At 41.7% G+C, this 27,342-nt stretch overlaps 1 long non-coding RNA gene across 4 annotated transcripts in view; it reads left to right on the forward strand.

The window, feature by feature from the left end:
- Positions 1–7,523, forward strand: part of LOC134936157 (uncharacterized) — a 61,665-nt gene extending 54,142 nt beyond the window's left edge. For 2 of the 4 annotated variants that reach the window (XR_010180467.1, XR_010180466.1), the window contains one exon: positions 7,223–7,523. This is a non-coding gene — a long non-coding RNA (uncharacterized LOC134936157). Of the gene's footprint in view, positions 1–482; positions 3,831–7,222 lie in introns of those variants that run through there. The other 2 variants (XR_010180469.1, XR_010180468.1) reach the window with 2 other exon arrangements.
- Positions 7,524–27,342: the final 19,819 nt, after the last annotated feature.

Below are 27,342 nucleotides of genomic sequence, written 5' to 3' on the forward strand. Positions count from 1 at the left end.
GAGAATTATAAGTTCAGAAATTTAGATAGAACATTGGTTTCTGATTAGAAATATAATTATATTTCTTTACGAAGGACAATGAAATATAGCATAGGTTCTCAAACTCGGTCCTCAGGACCCCACACAGTGCATGTTGTGCAGGTAACCAAGCAGGTGCACAGATGTATTACTCACTGACACATGTTAAAAGGTCCACAGGTGGAGCTAATTATTTCACTTGTGATTCTGTGAGGAGACCTGCAAAACATGCACTGTGTGGGGTCCTGAGGACCAATCTTGAGAACCTGTGAAATATAGTATATTCATCTTATACCTATTCAGTGTTATCAATTTAATGCAATGTCATGTTAAAGTCTAAATGTTTTGGTCTGCTCTTAATGCATACAATTTAAAAAAAAAACTATATCCAGATTAATCAGTACAACATTTTGTTTTATATATTTTGGTATTAAAATTAATATACTTTTTATAATTTTTAACAGTCACCCAAATACTGTGAAAAAGTGGACATAAGAGTTCAACAAAAAATTATAAGTTTGCACAGATCGGGTGTTAGAAAAATTAATGAGATGGTGTGTCGCATAGAAGCTTTTGTCGATCAAGAACTCCTTCCAGCTGATGATCCCATAAAGTTATGGTGAAAATTTAATCCCACAAGAAAAGACATATTGAATCTCATTAATAAAGCTAGATCTGAATCTAAAAATTAAAAATTAGACCAGGAAAATCCTTTGCACCTTTTACACCAGTGGCAAGTAGAAAAACTAGAGTTTAAGATTTTTTGTCGACCAAATACAACTGAATAGCAAGAAATACCCAAGCAAAATTTTCTCTTTTGTTACCAAACTGAATGGCAACAAAAATTGCCCATCGGGTATGGAAATCACCTAACCTTGCTAGATGCCACATATAGAATAACAAGATATGCTCTTCCACTTTTTTCGTGTCCAGACAAATGTTTGCTATGTGATTGTTGATTGTGAGCATTTGTTGTTCAACAAGAAACTGCATGCATGCAGGAGGCATTACATATTTTCCAAAAATGGAACGTTAACTGGAAACCAAAATGTTTTTTGGTAGACTTTTACCAAGAAGAGATGAATGCAATATCAAACTTATTCCAAGGTAATTATATTTTTTTTTCCCAGTGCTAAACTTAAAAGTAATTAATATGATGGAATATACAGTGGGGCAAAAAAGTATTTGGACAGCCACCGATTGTGCAAGTTGACCCACTTAAAACGATGAGAGGTCTGTAATTTCCATCATAGGTACACTTCACTGTGGCAGACAAAATCTAAAAAAAAACAAAAAAACACAGAAAATCACATTGTATGAGTTTTAAACAATTTACTTGTATATTCTTGTGGGAAATATTTGGACACCTACCAAGCAGCAAGATTTCTAGCTCTCGCAGACCTGTTACTTCTTCTTTAAGAAGCTCTTCTATCCTCCACTCGCTACCTGTATTAATGGCACCTGTCTGAACTGGTTATCTGTATAAAAGACACCTGTCCACACCCTCAAACAGACTGCTACCTTTCCACCTTGGCCAAAACCAGAGAGCTGTCTAAGGACACCAGGGACAAAATTGTAGAGCTGCACAAGGCTGGGATGAGCTACTCGACAATAGGCAAGCAGCTTGGTGAGAAGGTATCAACTGTTGGCACAATTATAAAAAAATGGAAGAAATACAAGATCACTGACAATCTCCCTCGACCTGGGGCTCCATGCAAGATCTCACCTCGTGGGGTATCAGTGATCTTGAGAATGGTGAGGAAACAGCCCAGAACTACAGAGGGGGACCTGGTCAATGACCTCGAGAGAGCTGGGACCAGAGTCACAAAGGTTACCGTTAGTAACACACTACGTTGTCATGGATTGAAATCTTGCAGCACCCAAAAGGTCCCCCTGCTTAAGCCAGCCCATGTCCAGGCCCATCTAAAGTTTGCCAGTGGCCATCTGGATGATCCTGGGAGAATGTAATGTGGTCAGATGAGAGCAAGATCGAACTTTTTGGTATAAACGCCACTCACCGTGTTTGGAGGGAGAATGATGGATGGCATCCCAAGAACACCATACCCACTGTGAAGCATGGGGGTAGAAACATCATGCTTGGGGCTGCTTTTCTGCAAAGGGGACAGGATGACTGATCCGTATTAAGGAGAGGATGAATGGGGCCATCTATCGTGAGATTTTGGGCAAAAACCTCCTTCTCTCAGTAAGAGCACTGAAGATGGAACGAGGCTGGGTCTTCCAGCATGACAATGACCCCAAACACACCACCCAGGCAACTAAGGAGTTGCTCTGTAAGAAGCATTTCAAGGTCCTGGAGTGGCCTAGCCAGTCTCCATACCTCAACCGAATAGAAAATCTGTGGAGGGAGTTGAAAGTCCGTGTTGTCCAGCGACAGCCCCAAAAAAAGACAGATCTAGAGAAGATCTGCATGGAAGAGTGCTACAGTGCAAACCTGGGCAAGAACTACAGGAAACATTTGACCTCTGTAATTGCCAACTGAGGTTATATTAAAAGTATTGAGTTAAACTTTGATTGTCCAAATATACAAATAAATTGTTTAAAAATCATACAATGTGATTTCCTAGTTTTTTTCCACAGGTTGGCCAGGCTTGACCTAGGAAAACGTTAACTAAGTTGCCTTGCATTTACATTTCAAGGTGAAAACTCTCTTTTTCACTCTTTTTTTTCTCATTTTCTCTCTCTCTCATCATAGGCTAGATGGGTACTATTGCCCATGCCATATTGATTTTACCATAGCTCGATATTTTTGTGTAGGATCTTTGGGTGCACTCTCTTTCTCTTTTTCACTCTTTTTTTTCTCATTTTCTCTCTCTTTTTTCTCGTTCTCTCTCTCTCATCATGGGCTAGGTGGGTACTATTGCCCATGCCATATTGATATTTTACCGTAGCTCGATTTATATTTTTGTGTAGGATCTTTGGGAGCATTATTCTCTTGAAAAATTACATCATTTAGTCAGTACTTTAGGGTGAAAATAGTCTACAAGCAATGCTGCATATATGTTATCAGTCAGTCATATCATGTTCAAGCAAACACAACACATGTCAATTTAAAAAATACAACACCTTTATGGAATCACCACCAGCCAGCACTGTCTATGGGGTCTGGCCCACCAACCAAACCTACCATCAGCCTGATACATCTGGAAGTGTTCCTCATTGAGACAAGCTAAGTGTAGCCAGTGCTCTATGTTCAAAATTAGCAAACTCCCAAGCCCTGGTTAAGTACTGTTTCTGGTTTAATCTTGTTAAAAAGGGCTGCCTGGATGGTATTCTGCTCACATACTCTATGGAAGCTTAATACACTTGAACTAACCTGCTGCATTCGTAACTGCTACGTCTTGCTTTTAATTTGTATTATATTTTAGACATTGTGGATTGTCTGTTACAACATTGCCATATTTAAAATAAGGGCTCTATTCATATTAAAATGAATGTGATCTTTCAAACTATTTTTTGTATTACATATGTGTCATGTATAGAAATGCTGAACAGACATTATTGTAAACTGAAGCCATCTGATTTACTTCAGTAAATGGACTCTGCGATCCTATGAAGCAACGCAAAGACAGATATATTGGGAGTCTTTTAATGAAGCAGTGTAAATACCTTTTATAACTAATAATAACTTTTCACATATTTGTCCCATTCACACATAGGGTTAATGTGGAAAATTGCATATTTACATAGCGTAGTTCCAGATCTCTCAAGATCACCAACCCATACAGCAGTATTGGGAGAGTGAATCATAGAAGCACATAAAGCTCAGCTTTACATTTTTCTTCCAAAAAAATTAACATCTCTGGATGGTGTGTAGAGTGCTGAGGGGAGGAAAACAGAGAATGTTTTTTTCCCACATCACTCCGTTCTACCTAACCCCTTCTCTGACAGTGTCCAACCAGTGTTGTCCCAGGATTAAAGTTACTTTTAAAGAAATTAGCAGGGAATCCATGTGTGACCGGGAACCTCCACTGAGAGCTTCTATTAAATAATATATTCTAGTGAATTGAGCCAGAATATGATGGGCCACTTTAAGATGCTACCTTCATGAACTTTTGCCACCCAGCTGAGTAGTGGCTCCTTTCTGTCACTGCTTCCAAGCTGGCCTCAGCTAATCCTATATCTACTGCCTAACCCTCCCCTGGCTGATAAACCTAATCCTGCTTGTACAATGTTGACCATTTGTCAATAAACATTTTGTAACTCTCAGCCTTTCAACCATGTAGACTAGCTGGTCTCAGCCTATTGCCTGTTGATGTAATTATGGTCAAACTTAAATTTTTACAAATATGTTACAATGATAGATTAGTTATAATACTTAGATTCCACTGTTAAATAAAATTTCCAATTCAAATTTGTAATCAAGGTTCAACTTCACATTATCATGATGTTTGCAGTTGATGTGTTTATATACTCTTTTCTCAGACATATTTTCTAAGTTTTTTTATTTTTATTTTTTTGTATTACGTATTATTAGTATATTGCTTTGCGACTTTCATCACAAAAAGGCATGGAAGGAATGGCTGTCAAAGAAAGTTCATGGTGTATCTAGGCTCCCCCATCTCTCCCTCCTAAGGCTACCATCACTAAGCGTAACATTGAGGCTATTGACACCTCATCCCTATCCTCCCTGTTTGACTCACTTCTCTCTCCTCTCTTTCACATGCCCTGAACAAGCCACATCCCTATACAATGCATCTCTTACTTCAGCCCTTGACTCTGTTGCTCCGCCAACCACTATTCACCCTCGCAGATCAACACCTCAATCCTGGCACACCAAAATGCACCAGATAGCTACGAAAATGCTCACATACTGCCGAGCGACAGTGGAGGAAATCACACTCTAACGCAGACTTCCTCAATTTCAAATTCATGCTCTCATCCTTCAGTACTGCCCTTTCCCTCACTAAACAATCATACTTCAAAATCCTCATCTCTACCCAGTCTTCCAACCCCCGGCGCCTCTTTGCCACTGTTAACTCCCTCCTCTGCCCACCACCACCTCCTCTCCCTTCCTCATTGTCTGCTCTTGACTTTGCCACTTATTTCACATCCAAGATTTACTCCATATGTCAGGACATCACATCCCACCAGACCAGCCACCACCCATCCCTTGCCACCCCTCCCCTCTTACCAACTCTGACATTTTTCTCCCATGTATCTGGCGAGGAAGTCATGGCCCTCATACATTCCTCCTCACACGACCCTATCTCCTCCCACCTCCTCCGCTACCTCTCTCCTTCTGCCTGTTCCCATCTTGCCCACCTTCTCAATCTCTCCCTCTCATCAGGCACTGTCCCCTCTACCTTCAAGCATGCTCTTGTCTCCCCTATTCTTAAAAAAACCTACCCTTGATCCTAACACTCTCTCCAACTATCGACCCATCTCTCTCCTCCCCTTTTGCCTCCAAACTTCTTCCACTGAAACTGCCCTCACAAAAGTCTGCAATGACCTCCATGCAGCCAAATCTAAGGGCCACTACTCTCTGCTTATTCTTCTTGACCTCTCTGCTGCTTTTGACACTGTGGATCACCCTCTCCTTCTGCAAATCCTTCACTCTCTTGGTCTATGCGATACTGCCCTCTCCTGGCTGTCCTCCTACCTCTCTGATCGTTCCTTCTCTGTCTCCTCTCATGATACTACCTCGCCCCCACTTCCACTAACTGTTGGTGTCCCAAAAGGTTCTGTTCTTGGTCTTTAGGTGATCTCATTAGTTCTTTTAACTTCCAGTATCACCTCTATGCTGATGACAATCAAATCTACCTCTCCTCCCCTGATCTCTCCACGGCTCTCCTCACTCGTACCTCTGTCTTTCTGCTATCTCTACCTGGATGTCCCAGCGCTTTCTTAAACTCAACATGTCTAAGACTGAGCTGATCATCTTCCCACCCTCCCGCACAACCTCACCTCCCACAATCTCACTATGCATTAATGGCACGACTATCCACTAAAATGTGACTCCATAGACCTTTGCAGTGACCATTAACCCACCCATATAACTCTCCTGGCACTGCTCAGTTTTTCCAGGCACCCCATCAATCAATTGCGATTGAATTGAAAACTGGCAATTTCCAGAATTGCAAGAGTAATTTTACATTGGTGCATGCAAGTTGCGGCTTTTGCGCACGTGCAGTAATTAGATAACCAGGATTTAATATTTTTAACAAATTACCGTTGAAACCTGAATTAGGCCATATGATTAAATGTAATCAAATTAGATTGTCAAATGAGAGACTCATTGGTGCTATGTATTGATACATTTAGCACGCTCTACACTCTCAATATTGGTTGTAAGATGGCATAATGTATATTTACATGCTGCATGTAACCTCAACACATTGTTCATTGTATCGTCCTTTTCCCTGTGCAAAACAGCAGATGGAACGCCATTAACAACTAATCAAACTTAATCATATGTGATGTTTACCATATTCAAAAAAGCGAGAAAAAGTTAGGTTACTTTGATTTTACAATAAATTGAAAATTAAATAAATTATTTTTTGGATCACTTACTAACAATACTGAGACCTGCTTGCTCATAGAGATTTCATTAAGTTGTTAGATTTTGAATACACCACTGTATCGATTGGGCAGAGGCTTAAAAAAAATTGACAAAATAATTGAAATCATTAATTCCCATTCTTATTAAAAAAAAAATATAAACACATACATTCTACATCTCCTTGAAGTAGCTCAGACTATAATGGTGCGTACACATTAGCCGATGGCACACAGTGAATTATAGCGTTCATTTTGTTCTACACTAAACACTGAACAATATTCTTGAACTATATCATTCGGTGACATCATCCTCTACATCTCTGTACATGCATATTTTGATGATATTGTAAAATTGACCTGCATGCATGGACGACAGGGGTCATTGTTCAATGACACACAGTAGCATGCATTGATGATCTTCGTTGCTTACTTAGATAAGATATGGACGATATGTTGCTCAACTATGTCATTATCGTTCATATAGTTTTAAAATTTCGTATGTGTATGCACCGGACATTTTGAATGGATTGATCACACATAAAAAGAGTATACTCTCATTTCAAAAAGTTTATAGAAAATTAACTCTTCAAAAGAAAGTCTCTTCTAGGTTATATACTTGATACATTTTTTGTGTTCATTAATCTGCACTTTATTTTATAATGTATTTTATGTTGTCTCTATACAGAAATGGGCACATGTTCACCGAAGTGGATTGCTTCAAATTGCAATTAACACGAATAATGGTCTCAAGCGTCAAAACAAGATCCTAAACCTAAAGCATACATATTTAGATGGATATAAGAACTGTACTCTCAGTGAGATGATTATTGTTCTCCATCAAAGTTTTTTCCCACACACTTACAAGAAGTATTTGTGCTATTTTAAATATATTTTTATAGTTTGTGATTTTTTTTATTCTGCTTTTATATTTTACATTTTCATTACAAAAATATTGAAAAATAGCATGCTTATAGATATAACATATTTCAACCATTTAAAATTTTAGGATTATATCCATATTTTTTACAATATGTTCATGTAACAAAATCTTTATAGTTTGGAGAATATTTATTGTGTGGTTAAGTTATTCTAAATGACTATTCTAACAATGCTTGGAATAAAACAGGGGTTCAAAGGCTTTTATGTTGTTAGACACTTGTCCAATGTGCAGTCCATCTGAGTTCTGAACAACTATCAGTCAAGTGTGTAAGCACAAATGAAAAATGTGTTCTCAATTGATTTTTAAACATGCTTGACATTCTGTCTTATCAAAATACAATCAGCCGCCCAATATGCCGATTGTTTATGTTTCAGATACTGAAAATGGCAATTGATCTTTACAGTAGCAGCACACATTGAATAATTAACACCATGTCCTCTGCATGGCAATGGGCCATGATCTGTAGGGATATCATAACCTTATGCTGATGTTGCGGTACCTGACGGGGGATGCTGGCAGGGTAGCAGTCCTTAATCCCAGAGGATACAGTCCCCATCAGTCATTAATGCAGAGGCTGTTGGTGCACGAAATTGGTTTTATACCACAGCCCCACATGTCCAATGTCAGAAAACTCACATTTTGAAAATGACGTGAGCCTTGTCTTTTTCAGCAATTTATAAAAGGTTATTAACAGTAAAGATGGCTAGAGCCAATAATGTTATCTATGCCTGCAGGAGATGGCTGATATCATGAAGAAAACACGCCATTGGCCGCTTGTTGAGAATGTGCACAATACAGTATAATTTGTACTGTCTTTATTTTCACATTTTCATTACAAGCTAACCAGTTGCCTGTGCTACACTAATGTCTGTTCATGCTGACACTTTTGGTTCCAAAAGTGCTATCATGACATTTCAAAATTGCTGTGAAATGAAATGTTAACGTATAGAACAATATTAACTCTGTCAATACCATTCGCCACGCTACTTCTGACACAAAATGTGTTGAAAATATTCATCTGCTTTCAAAACAGGCTACATTGATCCTTGGGAGGTGCGGGATCCAATTTGGTATTTTACTTTCACACTTTAAAAGGAATTCAATCCCTGGGATGACCATGTTGAAACTTTTCGATGTGATGACCGTCTAATCTCATGCTGTGTGTCATTGCTATTCCTCTAACACCCATCAAATAATCCACAAATTATTTTTTCTGCATGCCACATGTGAAAAATGCCTTAAAACCTTGTGTATATGCAGGAGCAGTCCGGGAATCAAATAGTTAAGCTTATTCTCCCAGTCCCTGGTTAAATACTCATTCATTCAAAGATTTGAACAATCATTTATTATTTTTTGAGTGGGAAGTTCTATTTGTCCTATAGGACGCAAGCGCTGCTAATCCACCGACACCATGTGCCGACGGCCAGGGTATGAGGGTGCTTGAGTGCTGTATAACTGCTGAATTTGTACCACTGTACTTTATCCACAGGCTCCTGAAAACAATTGTCTATGTCCCGTCTTTTGCATATTCATAACCAGAGGATCACTTGGCCATTCACAATTAGAAACGGCTTGGGATAATTCTCTCAAAGGAATTTTGCAGTTATCTAACAAACTGACAACACAATGTGCTGATCACTCAAATAGTATCTCCTAAAGAGGCTAAGCTGGCTCCCATTGTATCATATAGGTATACCTTACAGCATAGTGCTTTAAAAACAAAATGAATTGAGCCCATCTCTCAAATAGGCAAAGGCTTTTATGCCAACCTATTATTGATACAGAAGTAGACAATTCTTTCTGGCCAATGCTCAAAATTAAAAAGCTCAGTGTTATTTTGAGTACAAAACTTCTGCATGGAATTATGGCACTGAATGTGGGGGATTTCAGTGCCTCATTAGATTTTGAGGTTGCCTATTTGCATGTTCCTATCTGCCTCCACGTGTTTCCTACCACTTTCATTGTGGGAGGAACATTTCCAATGTTGGTAATAATTTCCCATGGAGGGATCGTCGATGGGAAAAATTCTTTAATCCATCACATGAGATGTAACATGTAGGGATGTGATCGATTACATGGTTCAGTGGGCTTTACTTCAACCTGTTCAGATTATGGAGCTGCAGGGAAGGATTTGCAAGTTCTTAAATCAGCTTTAAGTGTCAATACATTTGCATACAAATCTTGGGCTTGCTTGTCTTCAATTTAGACATGGAAGAGTATGCCCACTTAAACTCCTGGCCTCTTCAGATGTTGGATACTGTATCGGTGAGAAAAGTACATACGCTAGCTTAATACACAAGCATTCAGACTCTTCAGTGAGGTTTGCCTCTACCTCTTGTGGTCCAGGTATTTCTCTTAGACATGGGCCGTACCTCATTGTGATTATGTGCAGGATATTCTTCACCACAAATGCAAGTTTTTGCGGGTCTAGGGCAGTAACCTGTTAAATAAAAGCTTTGGTAAACACTTCAGAGAGGTGGCTAATAGACTTTCTAGTATCCAAGTTATAGTCACAACTTGCCTGGCTCAGGAGCCTCTCCAGCATATTATGGTCTACGTAAATATGAAGATGCGACTGGTTTAATGTAAATGAAACATAAGGGAGACTCTTGCAGTCATGGTGACATAAAGAAGTGGAGTCGCTTTCTCATCTGAGGAGTGTCAGCTGTCACTACTCTTCATTTGTGGAGTTAATAATTTGGAAGTGTACTTCCTCAAAAGCCAGGGCATACATCTAGATGAATGGGAGCCTTTGCAATCTTAGTTTAGTGGGAATTAATGGACATTTATGGCAATTCTGCCCATGTAATAGCTATTGCCATACCAGGAACCTTGGGGTATAACAGGTGAACACCTTGGCAGTAAGGTTTGTACCTCTTGTATGTCTTTGCTCCGATCTGGTGGACTACGTAGCTCATCCACAAGTTGGAGGGTGGCACGGCAAGCCTGGTTGACACCTATAGGCCATGGTAAAATTATTAAGCAGTTCTATCAATGCTTGCTGAATATTATTTTGCATTTAGATCTTTTGTCTCGGGGCCCGTGATTGCTTCCAGATCTGGACCTTTCATAGGGTGGCTTTAGACATATCTTGTGTGCTAAAGGGTTCTCCAGGTCGGTCATTTTTATGGTGCATACAAACATAACGATATAGCCGGCTATATCGTTCAGTGCGTACGGACTATAATGATAACAAGGCGTGTTCCCACGGGTCGTTATCGTTGATTGTTATCTGAACAGGCAGTCCAATCTGTCTATATAGTTGGGCTGCCTGTTCACCAGAACAGGAGAATGACGTCACATATAGTTACCATTGAACTATATAGTTCACTTCACTGTGAACTGATCTATATTGTACGAGAACTAGAACTACATTGTTATCTTTATTGTGGGTACACATCATTAAGTGTGTACCCACTATCAATATGGTATAGGCCTGTAAGAACTAATCTGCAAACATTTTGGTCGCAGATTTTAAAGATTTTATTCACTTGGTGTTTTGAATACAATATTAACCCAGGGTCTGGTCCTTTATGCAGGCAAGTCTTTTAGACAACAGCCACTCTTCTTAAAAAATGAATATTTCCAAAATGTATTTCCTTTCATAGATTTTTCTAATGCCTGACGTATGGCTCTTTGAGTTAAGGTGTTCTCCATGAATGGCGTTTATTCCTCGGATCAGTGGACTTTGTCTTAGTTACTGTGAACTCTTCAGTCCTCGGCATTAGAGCATTTGGACTCTGTGGACATTGGTTGGCTTACATAAAAGAAACTCTTCCTGCTGGCTATGGCACTTGACCCGTGAGGGTCAGATTGGGGCACATTGTCCTGTCAGTCTTCATTGCCGATTTATTTTAATTTGAAAGGTGAAAATAAAAAAATAATATGGAATGGACACATTAACTCAAATTAATAGAGTAGGTATGCGTGTCTATAGGGCAGAACATTCCGATAATTAGAAAGATACTTGAAATTTATTTTACTAATTATCAATCAATCAATGTATTACATTAGTTATATGGCAAGTTTCTTGTTCATGTAAAAAGAGCAATATAAATCTATATATAATTAATCAGGTAATATTAATATGACAATGTTTAAATGTTTTTAAAGCTATGAAAAAAAATGTTTTAAATCTTTTATTAATATAGGTATCTCCAACTCAATCTACCGTGTTCTGAATACTACAAAAAATATGATGAAAATATTCAAAACATTTTAAAGAATAGACCAGGTTATTTTGTAAGCCACATGTTAAAGAGATTGGAGAGCAACCTTGAAGAACTAAATGTGACATGTATAAATAAAGAGGAAGGTATTTTCAAGGTGATTAGTGAGTCTGATACAGAACAGTTTTACACTGTTAATCTGGGTGGTGAATACCCTGAATGTACTTGTTTAGATTGGAGAAAATTACTCTTCCCATGTAAGCACATGTGCTGCATTTTTTAATTTATCGAGGGGTGGGAATGAATCTGAGCTAGATAGTGGTGTTGCAAGTGAAGAACTGTCTGCAGGTTCCATGAATAAATTGATGCCTATATTTAAATATTTTGAACATTCGGATTTCCCACCAAGAAGAATTTCGAATAGAAAAAGACTAATTAGAAATTTCGTACAGACCTTAAAATGTGGAATAGTCTATCTTATAAGAGAAAAAAATATATATTTTAGTTTTGGAAACTAAACTTAGTGAGTTCGTTGAAGAAATGCAAAAACACATGCACATAGAAGGACTACCACTGATGGAAGAAATAAAAAAAAAGAAAATAGCTGGGAAAACATACAGCAGCTACCTAAAAAAAAATAAGGGAAACCAAAAAATGCAGCTTCACAAAGGGTGGGTACAAAGGCAGATATGTTGAAAGATGACGGCATTCTGTAGAAGTACTTGTTGAAAATATTACAAGTGATTCAGACACAACATGGACCATTATAAATGGAATAAAACTAAACGATGGTGATAGAGAAGCAGTAGCTGGAGAGGACTGGCTAGATGACAAAATAATAAACATTTGTCAGTTTCTAATTTTAAAAGAATTCTGTTGGATACCCTCATCATCATATTGGCAACCACTGGGTTGTTTCTCAATGCTCAAATAAATCAGTGACTATTTATGATTCTTTAGTACCAGCAATGATTGATGAAACTCTGAAAAAACTAATTTTAATGTTGTATGCTCCAGTTTAGTTGAGAATATAATGTGCTTCCCATTCATTTGGTGTGCTGCCAAAAACAAACCAGTCTGTGATTGTGGTGCATTTGCAATGGCAAATGCTGTCCCCCTAGCAAATTAATTGCAAATAAATTGGGTACGTTTTGTGCAAACTAAAATGAAAGCACACTTTATACAATGTATTGATGAGAAAAATATGTCCATGTTCCCTCATGTAACACTGAAAAAAGGAAAAAACTTTGTTCTTAAAAAAATAGAAATGACAACACATTGCCTCTGTAATATACATCAGCCAAATGAAGACATTGTAGTGTGATAATTGTATGAATTGATATAGTTTCACGTGTTGGCCTAACAAAAGAGTGACAAATGTGTAAAAACAAACAAAAAATTCTATTGCCCAAAATGTTCAAGTCTTAAAAAATGAGGTTAACTAGGTTTTTAATACATCAATATGCAGTATGTTGCAATGCAATGTGGTGATAGCAGTGTAAAAAGTATTGGTTCACTTTTTTAACTCGTATGACAAATTTTAATGTTAAATGTATAAAGTGTGGCAGGGTATGCTTTGATGTAAAGTTCAACATCTAATTTTTTTATATCATACATAGTTTTAATTGAAAGTTTAATTCCGTTAACCACAGAAAGGAGGGAGGGGGATACAGAGAAAAGGGAACGGAGGGGCATACAAAAAAAAAAACAAAGATGAAAGGAGTCCAATTACTTATTACCAAAATATAACCATACATATAATTATCGCTGAGTATAACATAATACAATACTTTATACGTTATATGGGCCACAAGCACTCGGTAACATCATAAAAAATAAAAGCCTTTATGAAGAAAGATAATCATTGTAAATCTATTGATAATCAAAAACTCACACCATGTCAGAGAATAAGTTAGCTCCTTCAGTTGATGTTGAGTATTGCTGCCTGGCAAGCCATTCAGCTAATGGGGAGTTGACCAAAGAGGTTAATCTCAAAGTTTCCATCTGGAAAACATGATGGATTTTGCGTATGATTTTAGTGAAGGAGGGAGGGGAAGGACTTTTCCATTGCTGTGCTACTGCAGCTCTAGTAGCAATAAAAATATGCCCCAGTGTGAGGGGCATTTTTTTTTTTTTTTTTCTTAGCAGGAGCTGGAAGCCGAGTGAAAAGGAGGAGCAGTGAGCTGGAACAACTGCAACTGCTAAGTGGAGTATAGGTGCCGCAGGAGAGAGTACTACGGCTGCATAAAAGTGAAGGACCAAGAACCGCACAAAGATAGATAAGTATAAGCCAGCTTAATTATTGTATAAGTGAGATTGCTTGTCTTCTATTTTTTATTTTTGCCGCTTTTTCTTTGAGTGTAACAGGGAGTTAGACCTTGCAAACAATATGGGAGGGGCTGTGATTGAGGACCTCACTCAGTGCATGTCGTGCAAGATGTATGCACACCTGGAGCTACCGGCCCAGTGTGAATACATCTGCACGAGGTGTGTGCGAACGGTTGCCCTGGAAGCCCAGGTAACTGATCTAGAGCAAACCGTTACGCGACTGAGGGAGATTCACAATCTCAAGCGTAGTTTAGACAGAACGGTGGAGGAGTTGCGGGAGGGGTCACTGGTAGAAGAGGATGATGATCAGGTAGCCAGTTGGGTCACAGTTAGAAGGAAGAAAAAGAGGGAGAGGCACGACATCTCCGAACTATCAAACCCGAACAAATTTGCCCGATTGGACGAGGAATCGGAGGATGATAGTGAAGAAATGACGTGCCGGAGGAGACTGCTCCCTCTAGCATCCAGAGGTGCGGTCCCTCTGGCGCAGTTGGGATAAAAGATAGAGAGGTACTTAGTCAAATGGTGGTGGTAGGGGATTCTATCATCAGGAAGGCAGATAGGGCAATCTGCTACCGGGACCGTGATCGCCGTACAGTCTGTTGTCTCCCGGGTGCTCGGGTACGGCACATCGCGGACCGGGTAGATAGATTGTTGGGAGGGGCTGGCAAAGACCCAGCGGTCTTGGTGCACGTTGGCACCAATGACAAAGTTAGCGGAAGGTGGGATGTCCTTAAGAAAGACTATAGGGACTTAGGAAAGAAACTGAAGGCAAGGACATCTAAGGTAATATTCTCGGAATTATTACCCGTGCCACGCGCTAGTCCAGGGAGGCAGAGGGAGATTAGGGAGGTAAATGTGTGGCTTAGGGATTGGTGCAGGAAAGAGGGGTTTGTGTTCCTGGAACACTGGGCGGACTTCTCAGTCAGGCGCCATCTCTTTTGTCATGACGGATTGCACCTGACTGAGGAGGGGGCAGCGGTGCTGGGGGGAAGGATTAGAAGGTTGGAGGAGATTTTAAACTAGGAGCCTGGGGGGAGGGTTTAGCTAGAAACTACGGGTCATGCAGTGAGAATAGTGGGGATGGCGGTAGTAAACGAAATGGGGGAGAAGTTGGGGGGAGGGTAAGAGCAGGCGGTAAGGTTACGAACATGGGTACTAAAAGGGATTTTACCAAAGCACTAACCAATGACGATTACAGGTCATCCTTGCCACATAAGGTGAAAGATGTCCCTAACGCAAGGGAAAATACTTATCTTAGTTGTATGTATGTAAACGCCAGAAGCATTACTGGTAAAAAGGGTGAACTAGAAATACTTGCAGCAAGCAAACAGTATGATATTATAGGCATTACTGAAACTTGGTGGGATGAATCTCATGATTGGACAGTCAATCTAGAGGGCTAAACACTGTTTAGGAGAGACAGACTAAATAAAAAGGGTGAAGGGGTGTGTCTGTACGTAAAGCCGTTTTTAAAACCAAATATATGGGAAGATATTCAGGAGGGGACTGTAGACACTGTTGAGACATTATGGGTAGAAATTGCATGCGGGGAAAAAGGAATAAAAAAGTTAGTATTGGGTGTATGCTATAGGCCGCCTGGTATCAACGCATCTGATGATGAATTGTTACTAAAGCAAATTGAAAGAGCAGCAGGAGTAGGAGACATAGTAGTGATGGGAGATTTTAACTATCCAGAGATAAACTGGAAAAACGATTCATGGGATACTGCTAGGGGCAATATGTTTTTAAACACACTAAATGATAACTACTTAGTCTAACTAATTGAGGAACCAACTAGGTACAATGCAATCTTAGACCTGGTATTAACAAACAATCAGGATTTGGTATCGGGTATTATAGTAGGGGAACCCATAGGAAACAGCGACCACAATATGGTCACATTCAATATCAGTTTCTACAAACAGCCCTATACTGGCTCAACTAGGACTTTAAACTTTAGCAAAGCAAATTTTGAAAAGATGAGGGTATTTTTCAGGGATATTGAATGGGAAGGTTTGTTTTTAGGAAAAAATACTATGGAGAAATGGGAGGTACTAAAATTCCTGCTAGCTAAAAATACACTCAAATATATTCCTATGAGTAGCAAAAAAGGGAATAAAAATCATAAACCGATGTGGCTTAACAAAAAGATTAAGGAATTTATGGGCAAGAAAAGGCGAGCATTTAAAAAATACAAATCTGACGGGGAAGCAGAGTCATTTCAGCACTATAAGGAATGTAACAAAAATTGCAAAAAGGAAATAAGAGCGGCTAAAGTAGAAACTGAAAAACTAGTAGCAAAGGAAAGCAAAGCGAATCCCAAAAAATTCTTTAAATACATTAATAGCAAGAGATTAAAAAAAGGAGAGTATAGGCCCTTTAAAAGACAAGTTGGGAGTCTTAAGCAAAAATGATAATGACATAGCGGACACACTAAATTAGTTTTTTTCAACAGTATTCACTAGAGAGGACCCAATTCAGGGACTGACACACAATCTCAATAATGAGAATATCACACTGATAGGTACTTATTTAAGCGAGGAAGTAGTCTGTGACCGATTAAAACATTTAAAGATTAATAAATCACCAGGGCCCGATGGTATTCATCCAAGGGTTCTAATGGAGCTTCACTCTGAACTGGCAAAACCGCTATCTTTGATCTTTGAGGATTCAGTTATATCAGGTATCGTTCCCAAAGACTGGCGTATAGCGGAAGCAGTGCCTATATTCAAAAAGGGAAGTAAAGCTGAACCAGGTAATTATAGACCAGTTAGTCTTACATCTATAGTGGGGAAAGTATTGGAAGGTATTCTAAGAGATAGTATTCAGAAGTACCTTGAAACCAATAAGGTCATTAAAAGGAATCAACATGGGTTTATGAAGGACAGATCCTGTCAAACCAACTTACTTGGCTTTTATGAAACAGTAAGCGCAAACCTAGATCAGGGTAAAGACGTGGATGTAATCTTTTTAGACTTTGCCAAAGCGTTCGATACTGTACCACACATGAGACTTATCTACAAGCTACAAGAATCAGGGCTAGGAAGCACAATATGCACTTGGGTCAAAAACTGGTTAGATAATAGGAAGCAGCGCGTTGTGGTTAATGGATCTTTCTCTGACGTCCTAGTGGATGCTGGGAACTCCGTAAGGACCATGGGGAATAGCGGCTACGCAGGAGACTGGGCACAAAAGTAAAAGCTTTAGGACTACCTGGTGTGCACTGGCTCCTCCCCCTATGACCCTCCTCCAAGCCTCAGTTAGAATTTTGTGCCCAAACGAGAAGGGTGCACACTAGGTGGCTCTCCTGAGCTGCTTAGTGAAAAAGTTTGTTAGGTTTTTTATTTTCAGTGAGTCCTGCTGGCAACAGGCTCACTGCATCGAGGGACTAAGGGGAGAAGAAGCGAACTCACCTGCGTGCAGAGTGGATTGGGCTTCTTAGGCTACTGGACATTAGCTCCAGAGGGACCGATCACAGGCCCAGCCATGGATGGGTCCCAGAGCCGCGCCGCCGGACCCCTTACAGAGCCAGAAGACGTCCGGAAAATCGGCGGCAGAAGACGTCCTGTCTTCAACAAGGTAGCGCACAGCACTGCAGCTGTGCGCCATTGCTCTCAGCACACTTCACACTCCGGTCACTGAGGGGGCAGGGCGCTGGGGGGGGCGCCCTGAGATGCAATAAAAACACCTTGGATGGCAAAAAAATGCATCACATATAGCTCCTGGGCTATATGGATGAATTTAACCCCTGCCAGAATACACAGAAAAACGGGAGATAAGGCCGCCGAGAAGGGGGCGGAGCCTATCTCCTCAGCACACTGGCGCCATTTTCCCTCACAGCTTTGTTGGAGGGAAGCTCCCTGGCTCTCCCCTGCAGTCACTACACTACAGAAAGGGTTAAAAAAGAGAGGGGGGCACTAATTACGCGCAGTATTAAAAATACAGCAGCTATAAGGGGAAAAACACTTATATAAGGTTATCCCTGTATATATATAGCGCTCTGGTGTGTGCTGGCAAACTCTCCCTCTGTCTCCCCAAAGGGCTAGTGGGGTCCTGTCCTCTATCAGAGCATTCCCTGTGTGTGTGCTGTGTGTCGGTACGTTTGTGTCGACATGTATGAGGAGAAAAATGATGTGGAGACGGAGCAGATTGCCTGTAATAGTGATGTCACCCCATAGGGGGTCGACACCTGAGTGGATGAACTGTTGGAAGTGTCAGCTCTGTATAAAAGACAGTGGTTGACATGAGACAGCCGGCTACTCAGCTTGTGCCTGTCCAGACGTCTCATAGGCCGTCAGGGGCTCTAAAGCGCCCGTTACCTCAGATGGCAGATATAGACGCCGACACGGATACTGACTCCAGTGTCGACGGTGAAGAGACAAATGTGACTTCCAGTAGGGCCACACGTTACATGATTGAGGCAATGAAAAATGTTTTACACATTTCTGATAATACGAGTACCACCAAAAAGGGGTATTATGTTCGGTGAGGAAAAACTACCTGTAGTTTTCCTGAATCTGAGAAATTAAATGAGGTGTGTGATGATGCGTGGGTTTCCCCCGATAACAACTGATAATTTCTAAAATGTTATTGGCATTATATCCTTTCCCGCCAGAGGTTAGGGTGCGTTGGGAAACACCCCCTAGGGTGGATAAAGCGCTCACACGCTTTTAAGAACAAGGGCTCTACCCTCTCCTGAGATGGCCGCCCTTAAGGATCCTGCTGATAGAAAGCAGGAGGGTATCCTAAAATGTATTTACACACATACTGGTGTTATACTGCGACCAGCAATCGCCTCAGCCTGGATGTGCAGTGCTGGGTTGGCATGGTCGGATTCCCTGACTGAAAATATTGATACCCTAGATAGGGACAGTATATTATTGCCTATAGAGCATTTAAAAGATGCATTTCTATATATGCGTGATGCACAGCGGAATATTTGCCGACTGGCATCAAGTCTAAGTGCGTTGTCCATTTCTGCCAGTAGAGGGTTATGGACACGACAGTGGTCAGGTGATGCGGATTCCAAACGGCATTTGGAAGTATTACCTTATTAAGGGGAGGAGTTATTTGGGGTCGGTCTTTCAGACCTGGTGGCCACGGCAACAGCTGGGAAATCCACGTTTGTACCCCAGGTCGCCTCTCAACATAAGAAGACGCCGTATTATCAGGCGCAGTCCTTTCGTGGGCAAGCGGGCAAAAGGTTCCTCTTTTCTGCCCCGTGACAGAGGGAGAGGAAAATAGGCTGCAGAAATCAGCCAGTTCCCAGGAACAGAAGCCCTCTCCCGCCTCTGCCAAGCCCTCAGTATGACGCTGGGGCTTTACAAGCAGAATCAGGCACGGTGGGGGCCCGTCTCAATGAATTTCAGTGCGCAGTGGGCTCACTCGCAAGTAGACCCCTGGATCCTTCAGGTGATATCTCAGGGGTAAAAATTGTAATTCGAGACGTCTCCCCCTCGCCGTTTTCCTAAAGTCGACTTTACCGACGTCTCCCTCTGACAGGGAGGCAGTTTTGTAAGCCATTCACAAGCTGTATTCCCAGCAGGTGATAATCAAGGTACCCCTCCTGCAACAGGGAACGGGGTATTATTCCACACTGTTGTGGTACCGAAGCCGGACGGCTCGGTGAGGCCGATTCTAAATCTAAAATCTTTGAACACTTACATACGGAGGTTCAAATTCAAGTTGGAGTCACTCAGAGCAGTGATTGCGAACCTGGAAGAAGGGGACTACATGATGTCTCGGGACATCAAGGATGCTTACCTTCATGTCCCAATTTACCCTTCTCACCAAGGGTACCTCAGGTTTGTGGTACAGAACTGTCACTATCAGTTTCAGACGCTGCCGTTTGGATGGTCCACGGCACCCCGGGTCTTTACCAAGGTAACGGCCGAAATGATGATACTCCTTCGAAGGAAGGGAGTTTTAGTTATCCCTTACTTGGACGATCTCCTGATAAGGGTAAGATCCAGAGAACAGTTGGAGGTCGGTGTAGCACTATCTCAGGTAGTGTTGCGGCAGCACGGTTGGATTCTCAATATTCCAAAATCGCAGCTGGTTCCGACGACTCGTCTTCTGTTCCTAGGGATGATCCTGGACACAGTCCAGAAAAAGGTGTTTCTCCCGGAGGAGAAAGCCAGAGAGTTATCCGCGCTAGTCAGGAACCTCCTAAAACCGAGCCAAGTCTCAGTGCATCAATGCACAAGGGTTCTGGGAAAAATGGTGGCTTCCTACGAAGCAATCCCATTCGGCAGATTCCACGCAAGAACTTTCCAGTGGGACCTGCTGGACAAATGGTCCGGGTCGCATCTTCAGATGCATCAGCGGATAACCCTGTCACCAAGGACAAGGGTGTCCCTCCTGTGGTGGTTGCAGAGTGCTCATCTTCTAGAGGGCCGCAGATTCGGCATTCAGGACTGGGTCCTGGTGACCACGGATGCCAGCCTGCGAGGCTGGGGAGCAGTCACACAGGGAAGGAATTTCCAGGGCTTATGGTCAAGCCTGGAGACATCACTTCACATAAATATCCTGAAGCTAAGGGCCATTTACAATGCTCTAAGCTTAGCAAGACCTCTGCTTCAAGGTCAGCCGGTGTTGATCCAGTCGGACAACATCACGGCAGTCACCCACGTAAACAGACAGGGTGGCACAAGAAGCAGGAGGGCAATGGCAGAAGCTGCAAGGATTCTTCGCTGGGCGGAAAATCATGTGATAGCACTGTCAGCAGTGTTCATTCCGGGAATGGACAACTGGGAAGCAGACTTCCTCAGCAGATCAGGCAATAGCTGTAGACGCTCTGGTAACACCGTGGGTGTACCGGTCAGTGTATGTGTTCCATCCTCTGCCTCTCATACACAAGGTACTGAGAATTATAAGATGGAAAGGAGTAAGCACTATATTTGTGACTCCGGATTGGCCAAGAAGGACTTGGTAACCGGAACTTCAAGAGATGCTCACGGAGGATCCGTGGCCTCTACCTCTAAGAAGGGACCTGCTCCAGCAAGGACCCTGTCTGTTCCAAGACTTACCGCGGCTGCGTTTGACGGCATGGCGGTTGAACGCCGGATCCTGAAGGAAAAAGGCATTCCGGATGAAGTCATCCCTATCCTGATCAAAGCCAGGAAGGATGTAACCGCAAAACATTATCACCGCATTTGGCGAAAATATGTTGCGTGGTGCGAGGCCAGTAAGGCCGACGGAGGAATTTCAACTGGGTCGATTCCTACATTTCCTGCAAACAGGAGTGTCTATGGGCCTGAAATTGGGGTCCATTAAGGTTCAAATTTCGGCCCTGTCAATTTTCTTCCAAAAAGAACTAGCTTCAGTCCCTGAAGTTCAGACGTTTGTAAAAGGGGTACTGTATATACAGCCTCCTTTTGTGCCTCCAGTGGCACCTTGGGATCTCAATGTAGTTTTTGGGTTCCAAAAGTCACATTGGTTTGAACCACTTAAATCTGTGGAGTTAAAATATCTCACATGGAAGGTGGTCATGCTGTTGGCCCTGGCCTGGGCCAGGCGTGTGTCAGAATTGGCGGCTTTATCCTGTAAAAGCCCTTATCTGATTTTCCATTCGGACAGGGCGGAATTGAGGACTTGTCCTCAGTTTCTCCCTAAGGTGGTTTCAGCGTTTCACCTGAACCAACCTATGGTGGTGCCTGCGGCTACTAGGGACTTGGAGGACTCCAAGTTGCTAGACGTTGTCACGGCCCTGAAAATATGTTTCCAGGACGGCTGGAGTCAGAAAATCTGACTCGCTGTTTATCCTGTATGCACCCAACAAGCTGGGTGCTCCTGCTTCTAAGCAGACTATTGCTCGTTGGATTTGTAGTACAATTCAGCTTGCACATTCTGTGGCAGGCCTGCCACAGCCAAAAATCTGTAAATGCCCACTCCACAAGGGAGGTGGGCTCATCTTGGGCGGCTGCCCGAGGGGTCTCGGCTTTACAACTTTGCCGAGCAGCTACTTGGTCAGGAGCAAATACGTTTGTAAAATTCTACAAATTTGATACCCTGGCTGAGGAGGACCTGGAGTTCTCTCATTTGGTGCTGCAGAGTCATCCGCACTCTCCCGCCCGTTTGGGAGCTTTGGTATAATCCCCATGGTCCTTACGGAGTTCCCAGCATCCACTAGGACGTCAGAGAAAATAAGAATTTACTTACCGATAATTCTATTTCTCGTAGTCCGTAGTGGATGCTGGGCGCCCATCCCAAGTGAGGATTGTCTGCAATACTTGTACATAGTTATTGTTAACTAAATCGGGTTATTATTGTTGTGAGCCATCTTTTCAGAGGCTCCTCTGTTATCATGCTGTTAACTGGGTTCAGATCACAGGTTGTACGGTGTGATTGGTGTGGCTGGTATGAGTCTTACCCGGGATTCAAAATCCTTCCTTATTGTGTACGCTCGTCCGGGCACAGTATCCTAACTGAGGCTTGGAGGAGGGTCATAGGGGGAGGAGCCAGTGCACACCAGGTAGTCCTAAAGCTTTTACTTTTGTGCCCAGTCTCCTGCGGAGCCGCTATTCCCCATGGTCCTTACGGAGTTCCCAGCATCCACTACGGACTACGAGAAATAGAATTATCGGTAAGTAAATTCTTATTTTTTCAACTTGGACTGAAGTGCTAAGTGGTGTGCCGCAAGGCTCAGTATTAGGACCGCTATTGTTCAATATTTTCATTAACGACCTAACAGAAGGTCTAGAGAGCATGGTGTCAATTTTTGCAGATGATACCAAATTGTGTAAGGCTATAAATACAGAGGAGGATGCCGAGTCTCTTCAGAACGACTTAGTTAAATTAGAAGCATGGGCAGCCAAATGGAGAATGTGCTTCAACACAGACAAGTGTAAGGTAATGCACTGTGGTAACAAGAACAAAAATTACACCTACCTACTAAATGGGGTAAAATTAGGGGATTCTGTACTGGAAAAGGACTTAGGTGTCCTCATAGATAGCAAGCTAAGCAGTAGTACCCAAAGTAGGACTGCAGTAAAGAAGGCTAATAAGATATTAGCATGCATAAAACGGGGTATTGATGCTAGGGACGAGAGTATTATACTCCCGTTATATAAATCACTAGTGAGGCCACACCTTGAATACTGTGTACAATTCTGGGCACCGTACTACAAAAAGGATATCCTGGAGCTTGAAAAGGTACAGAGGAGGGCGACCAAACTAATTAAGGGCATGGAGACGATGGAATACAAGGAAAGGCTTGAAAGACTAGGCATGTTTACATTGGAAAAGCGGAGACTAAGAGGGGATATGATCAACATCTACAAATATATAAGGGGACAATACACAGAACTTGCGCGGGACCTGTTTTTGGTTAGATCAACACAGAGGACTCGTATACACTCCCTTAGGTTAGAGGAGAGGAGATTCCGCACAATACGGCGTAAAGGCTTTTTCACGGTAAGGACAATACGTGTTTGGAATTCCCTGCCCGAGGGAGTTGTAATGGCGGAATCTGTCAACACCTTTAAGAATGGGTTAGATAAATTCCTATTGGATAAGGATATCCAGGGGTATGGTGCATAGTCATGCATTATAGTTACTATAAATAGGGATAAAATGCAATGGCTGACAGCAGCATCAGTCAGAAATTTTAGTCAAATCATCATGCATAGGACACCACAAATAGGTTGAACTCGATGGACAATTGTCTTTTTTTCAACCTCAGATACTATGTTACTATGTTACATAGCGATCTGTAGTAAGCTGGATAAACATGAAGCAGAGCCAGTGATGGTGAAGGTGAGACAGAAACATGTAAAAGATTAGAAGCAAGATCAAAAACATCCTTCCAGAGTTGGCAGAGCTTAGGACAGGACCAAAAGATATGAAAAGTATCCCCAAGTCCTGCACAATTTCTCCAACATGTAATAGCTTAAAGTGTATTTCAATATGATTATTACATTTAGACACATCATTTGAGGAGGTAAATTGATTCCCATTGATGGGTGAATGAGCAATTCAAATCCGCTTCCCATTTTAATTGTGAAGTCATCTTAGTTTCTAATGACTAACCATGAGCCACAGTGTACCAAAATCTAATAGAGCTCCTAGCATTACCTTTCAAAACTTTTGCCAGTATATCAATAGGGGGGAAGAGTATTGGGCCCGAAGTTCGTATCGTATTGGTCAACCAGTGAACAACACGGCTATATAAGAATAGTTCTTTAGAGGGTAGGTTACATTGCCTTTGTAGCGAGTTAAAAGGGGTAATCATTGTGCCATCCACCAAATCAGCAATGGAAGCAATGCCGCAAGCCTACCAGGGGAGATTTATATCTAAAATAAAACCTGAAAGAGCTTGTAAGAATAAAAGATGGCATGGCAGAGAGATAGACTTAGATGAAACTAATACTGCATCCCAAGCTTTGAGTGAATCTACTGTAGCTGGAGAAGTATTGTGTGTGGAAGCGGTCTTTGCTGAGCCGGGATCCACATTAAATCTGTTGATGGGAGACAAGAGTAAATGTGTTTCTCAAAGTCTACACAATGTTTCAAACCTTCAGGTAAAGACGAGTCGCTCGTTTGTGCCACTAAACAAGCTAGTTGGTATCTTCTTAAATCGGGAACATCCAGTCCGCCTAATTTCCGTGCTCTAGTCAGTTTGCCATATGCTATTCTAGGAGGTTTCCCGCTTCCAAATATATTTAAGTATCGTAGAATGTATGGCTAATTACTGACTGAGGAACTAAATAGGGTACAGAGTGAAAAATATACAGTTTTGGAAAAAATGACATTTTAAAGGCAGCCAACTTACCCAGCTATAAAACCTACAAACGCATCCAACCCTTCCACAAAGAGTCAATTTGAGATTAGAGAGGATTGTAATTAAGCTCTGTGGTCTTGAACAGAAAGTTAGGGATATGGATGCTTAAGTATAATATAGAGTCAGACTTCAAATTGTAATTATATAGTAGTTTAAAGCACAACAATTTGTGGGAAGACAGGTTGAACGGTAGGTCTTCCATTTTTGAATTTCAACATCTATTAAAGAACTGCATATTGAATGTCCCTGGACTAGGCCATACCACCCAGTTGTATTGCTTGGAAATGGTATCGTATGACCAATTTGTTTGTGTGTGTGTTATAGCACATTATAAATGTTTATTAATAGTCATTGTTAATAAGGAAACAGTGTTTTATGTTTTTTTTATAAAATGTCACATTGTCACTATAAATATGTTAAACTGCCATGTCATTTTAATTCATATGCAACATGTTCATTAATGTTAGTAAAATTAATTCAAAATAAAATACATTTTCTAGCACTTGTCCTTGTATTTTATCAATTATAAATATTAAAACTAAAGGGATATTTTTCAAAGACAAGATGAATATTGCCAATCAGTGGAGTTGGGAGGGGGGTAAAAAGTGGTGAAACTCTAGTCTTTTGGTAACGCAAAGGAATTTGACACATGTGGCATTTAAATGAAGGGTGTATCTATAATTAATACATTCCCAAAATCTAAACTATTTCACTAGTAAGTAAAAATGATCAGCTCAACATTAAGTATTTTCATTAGGCTGGGCAATCCTGGCACATTTTTTCCATCACGGGATTTGGGATTGTGTTCCACTTTAATAATTTACATTTTAAATAATAGAAAAAAATATTTACAGGGAGGGAGAGCCGCTGGGTGGTCAGTTATTAAGCAGTGCGTGTGTAAGTATTTGTTTTGGCCGGGTAGCACCGGTGAGCACTAGTGCTCTGTACAGCTTCAGACGCTGCCTGGCTCAGCCGCTGTACGTTGTCGGCTATGTGCGGCGTGATGTCAGCCAGATCATGCTGCACACAGCTGAATGGGTAGCCAGGGCAGCATCTGAAGCTGAGATCGCTAGTGCTCAGTGGCGCTGCACATCCAAAACAAAAAAATAAGAATTTACTTACCGATAATTCTATTTCTCGTAGTGGATGCTGGGAACTCCGTAAGGACCATGGGGAATAGCGGCTCCGCAGGAGACTGGGCACAAAAGTAAAGCTTTAGGACTACCTGGTGTGCACTGGCTCCTCCCCCTATGACCCTCCTCCAAGCCTCAGTTAGGATACTGTGCCCGGACGAGCGTACACAATAAGGAAGGATTTATGAATCCCGGGTAAGACTCATACCAGCCACACCGTACAACCTGTGATCTGAACCCAGTTAACAGCATGATAACAGAGGAGCCTCTGGATAGATGGCTCACAACAACAATAACCCGATTTAGTTAACAATAACTATGTACAAGTATTGCAGATAATCCGCACTTGGGATGGGCGCCCAGCATCCACTACGGACTACGAGTAATAGAATTATCGGTAAGTAAATTCTTATTTTCTCTGACGTCCTAGTGGATGCTGGGAACTCCGTAAGGACCATGGGGATTATACCAAAGCTCCCAAACGGGCGGGAGAGTGCGGATGACTCTGCAGCACCGAATGAGAGAACTCCAGGTCCTCCTCAGCCAGGGTATCAAATTTGTAGAATTTTGCAAACGTGTTTGCACCTGACCAAGTAGCTGCTCGGCAAAGTTGTAAAGCCGAGACCCCTCGGGCAGCCGCCCAAGATGAGCCCACCTTCCTTGTGGAATGGGCTTTTACAGATTTTGGCTGTGGCAGGCCTGCCACAGAATGTGCAAGCTGAATTGTATTACAAATCCAACGAGCAATAGTCTGCTTAAAAGCAGGAGCACCCAACTTGTTGGGTGCATACAGGATAAACAGTGAGTCAGATTTTCTGACTCCAGCCATCCTGGAAACATATTTTCAGGGCCCTGACTATGTCCAACAACTTGGAGTCCTCCAAGTCACTAGTAGCCGCAGGTACCACAATAGGTTGGTTCAGATGAAACGCTGAAACCACCTTAGGGAGAAAATGAGGACGAGTCCTCAATTCCGCCCTGTCTGAATGGAAGATCAGATAAGGGCTTTTACAGGATAAAGCCGCCCATTCTGACACGCGCCTGGCCGAGGCCAGGGCCAACCGCATGACCACTTTCCATGTGAGATATTTTAACTCCACAGATTCAAGTGGTTCAAACCATTGTGACTTTAGGAACCCCAAAACTACATTGAGATCCCAAGGTGCCACTGGAGGCACAAAAAGGAGGCTGTATATGCAGTACCCCTTTTACAAACGTCTGAACTTCAGGGACTGAAGCTAGTTCTTTCTGGAAGAAAATTGACAGGGCCGAAATTTGAACCTTAATGGACCCCAATTTTAGGCCCATAGACACTCCTGTTTGCAGGAAATGCAGGAATCGACCTAGTTGAAATTCCTCCATCGGGGCCTTACTGGCCTCGCACCACGCAACATATTTTCGCCAAATGCGGTGATAATGCTTTGCGGTTACATCCTTCCTGGCTTTGATCAG

Source organism: Pseudophryne corroboree, chromosome 6, assembly GCF_028390025.1.
Source record: "Pseudophryne corroboree isolate aPseCor3 chromosome 6, aPseCor3.hap2, whole genome shotgun sequence".
In the NCBI taxonomy this organism is placed as follows: domain Eukaryota; kingdom Metazoa; phylum Chordata; class Amphibia; order Anura; family Myobatrachidae; genus Pseudophryne; species Pseudophryne corroboree.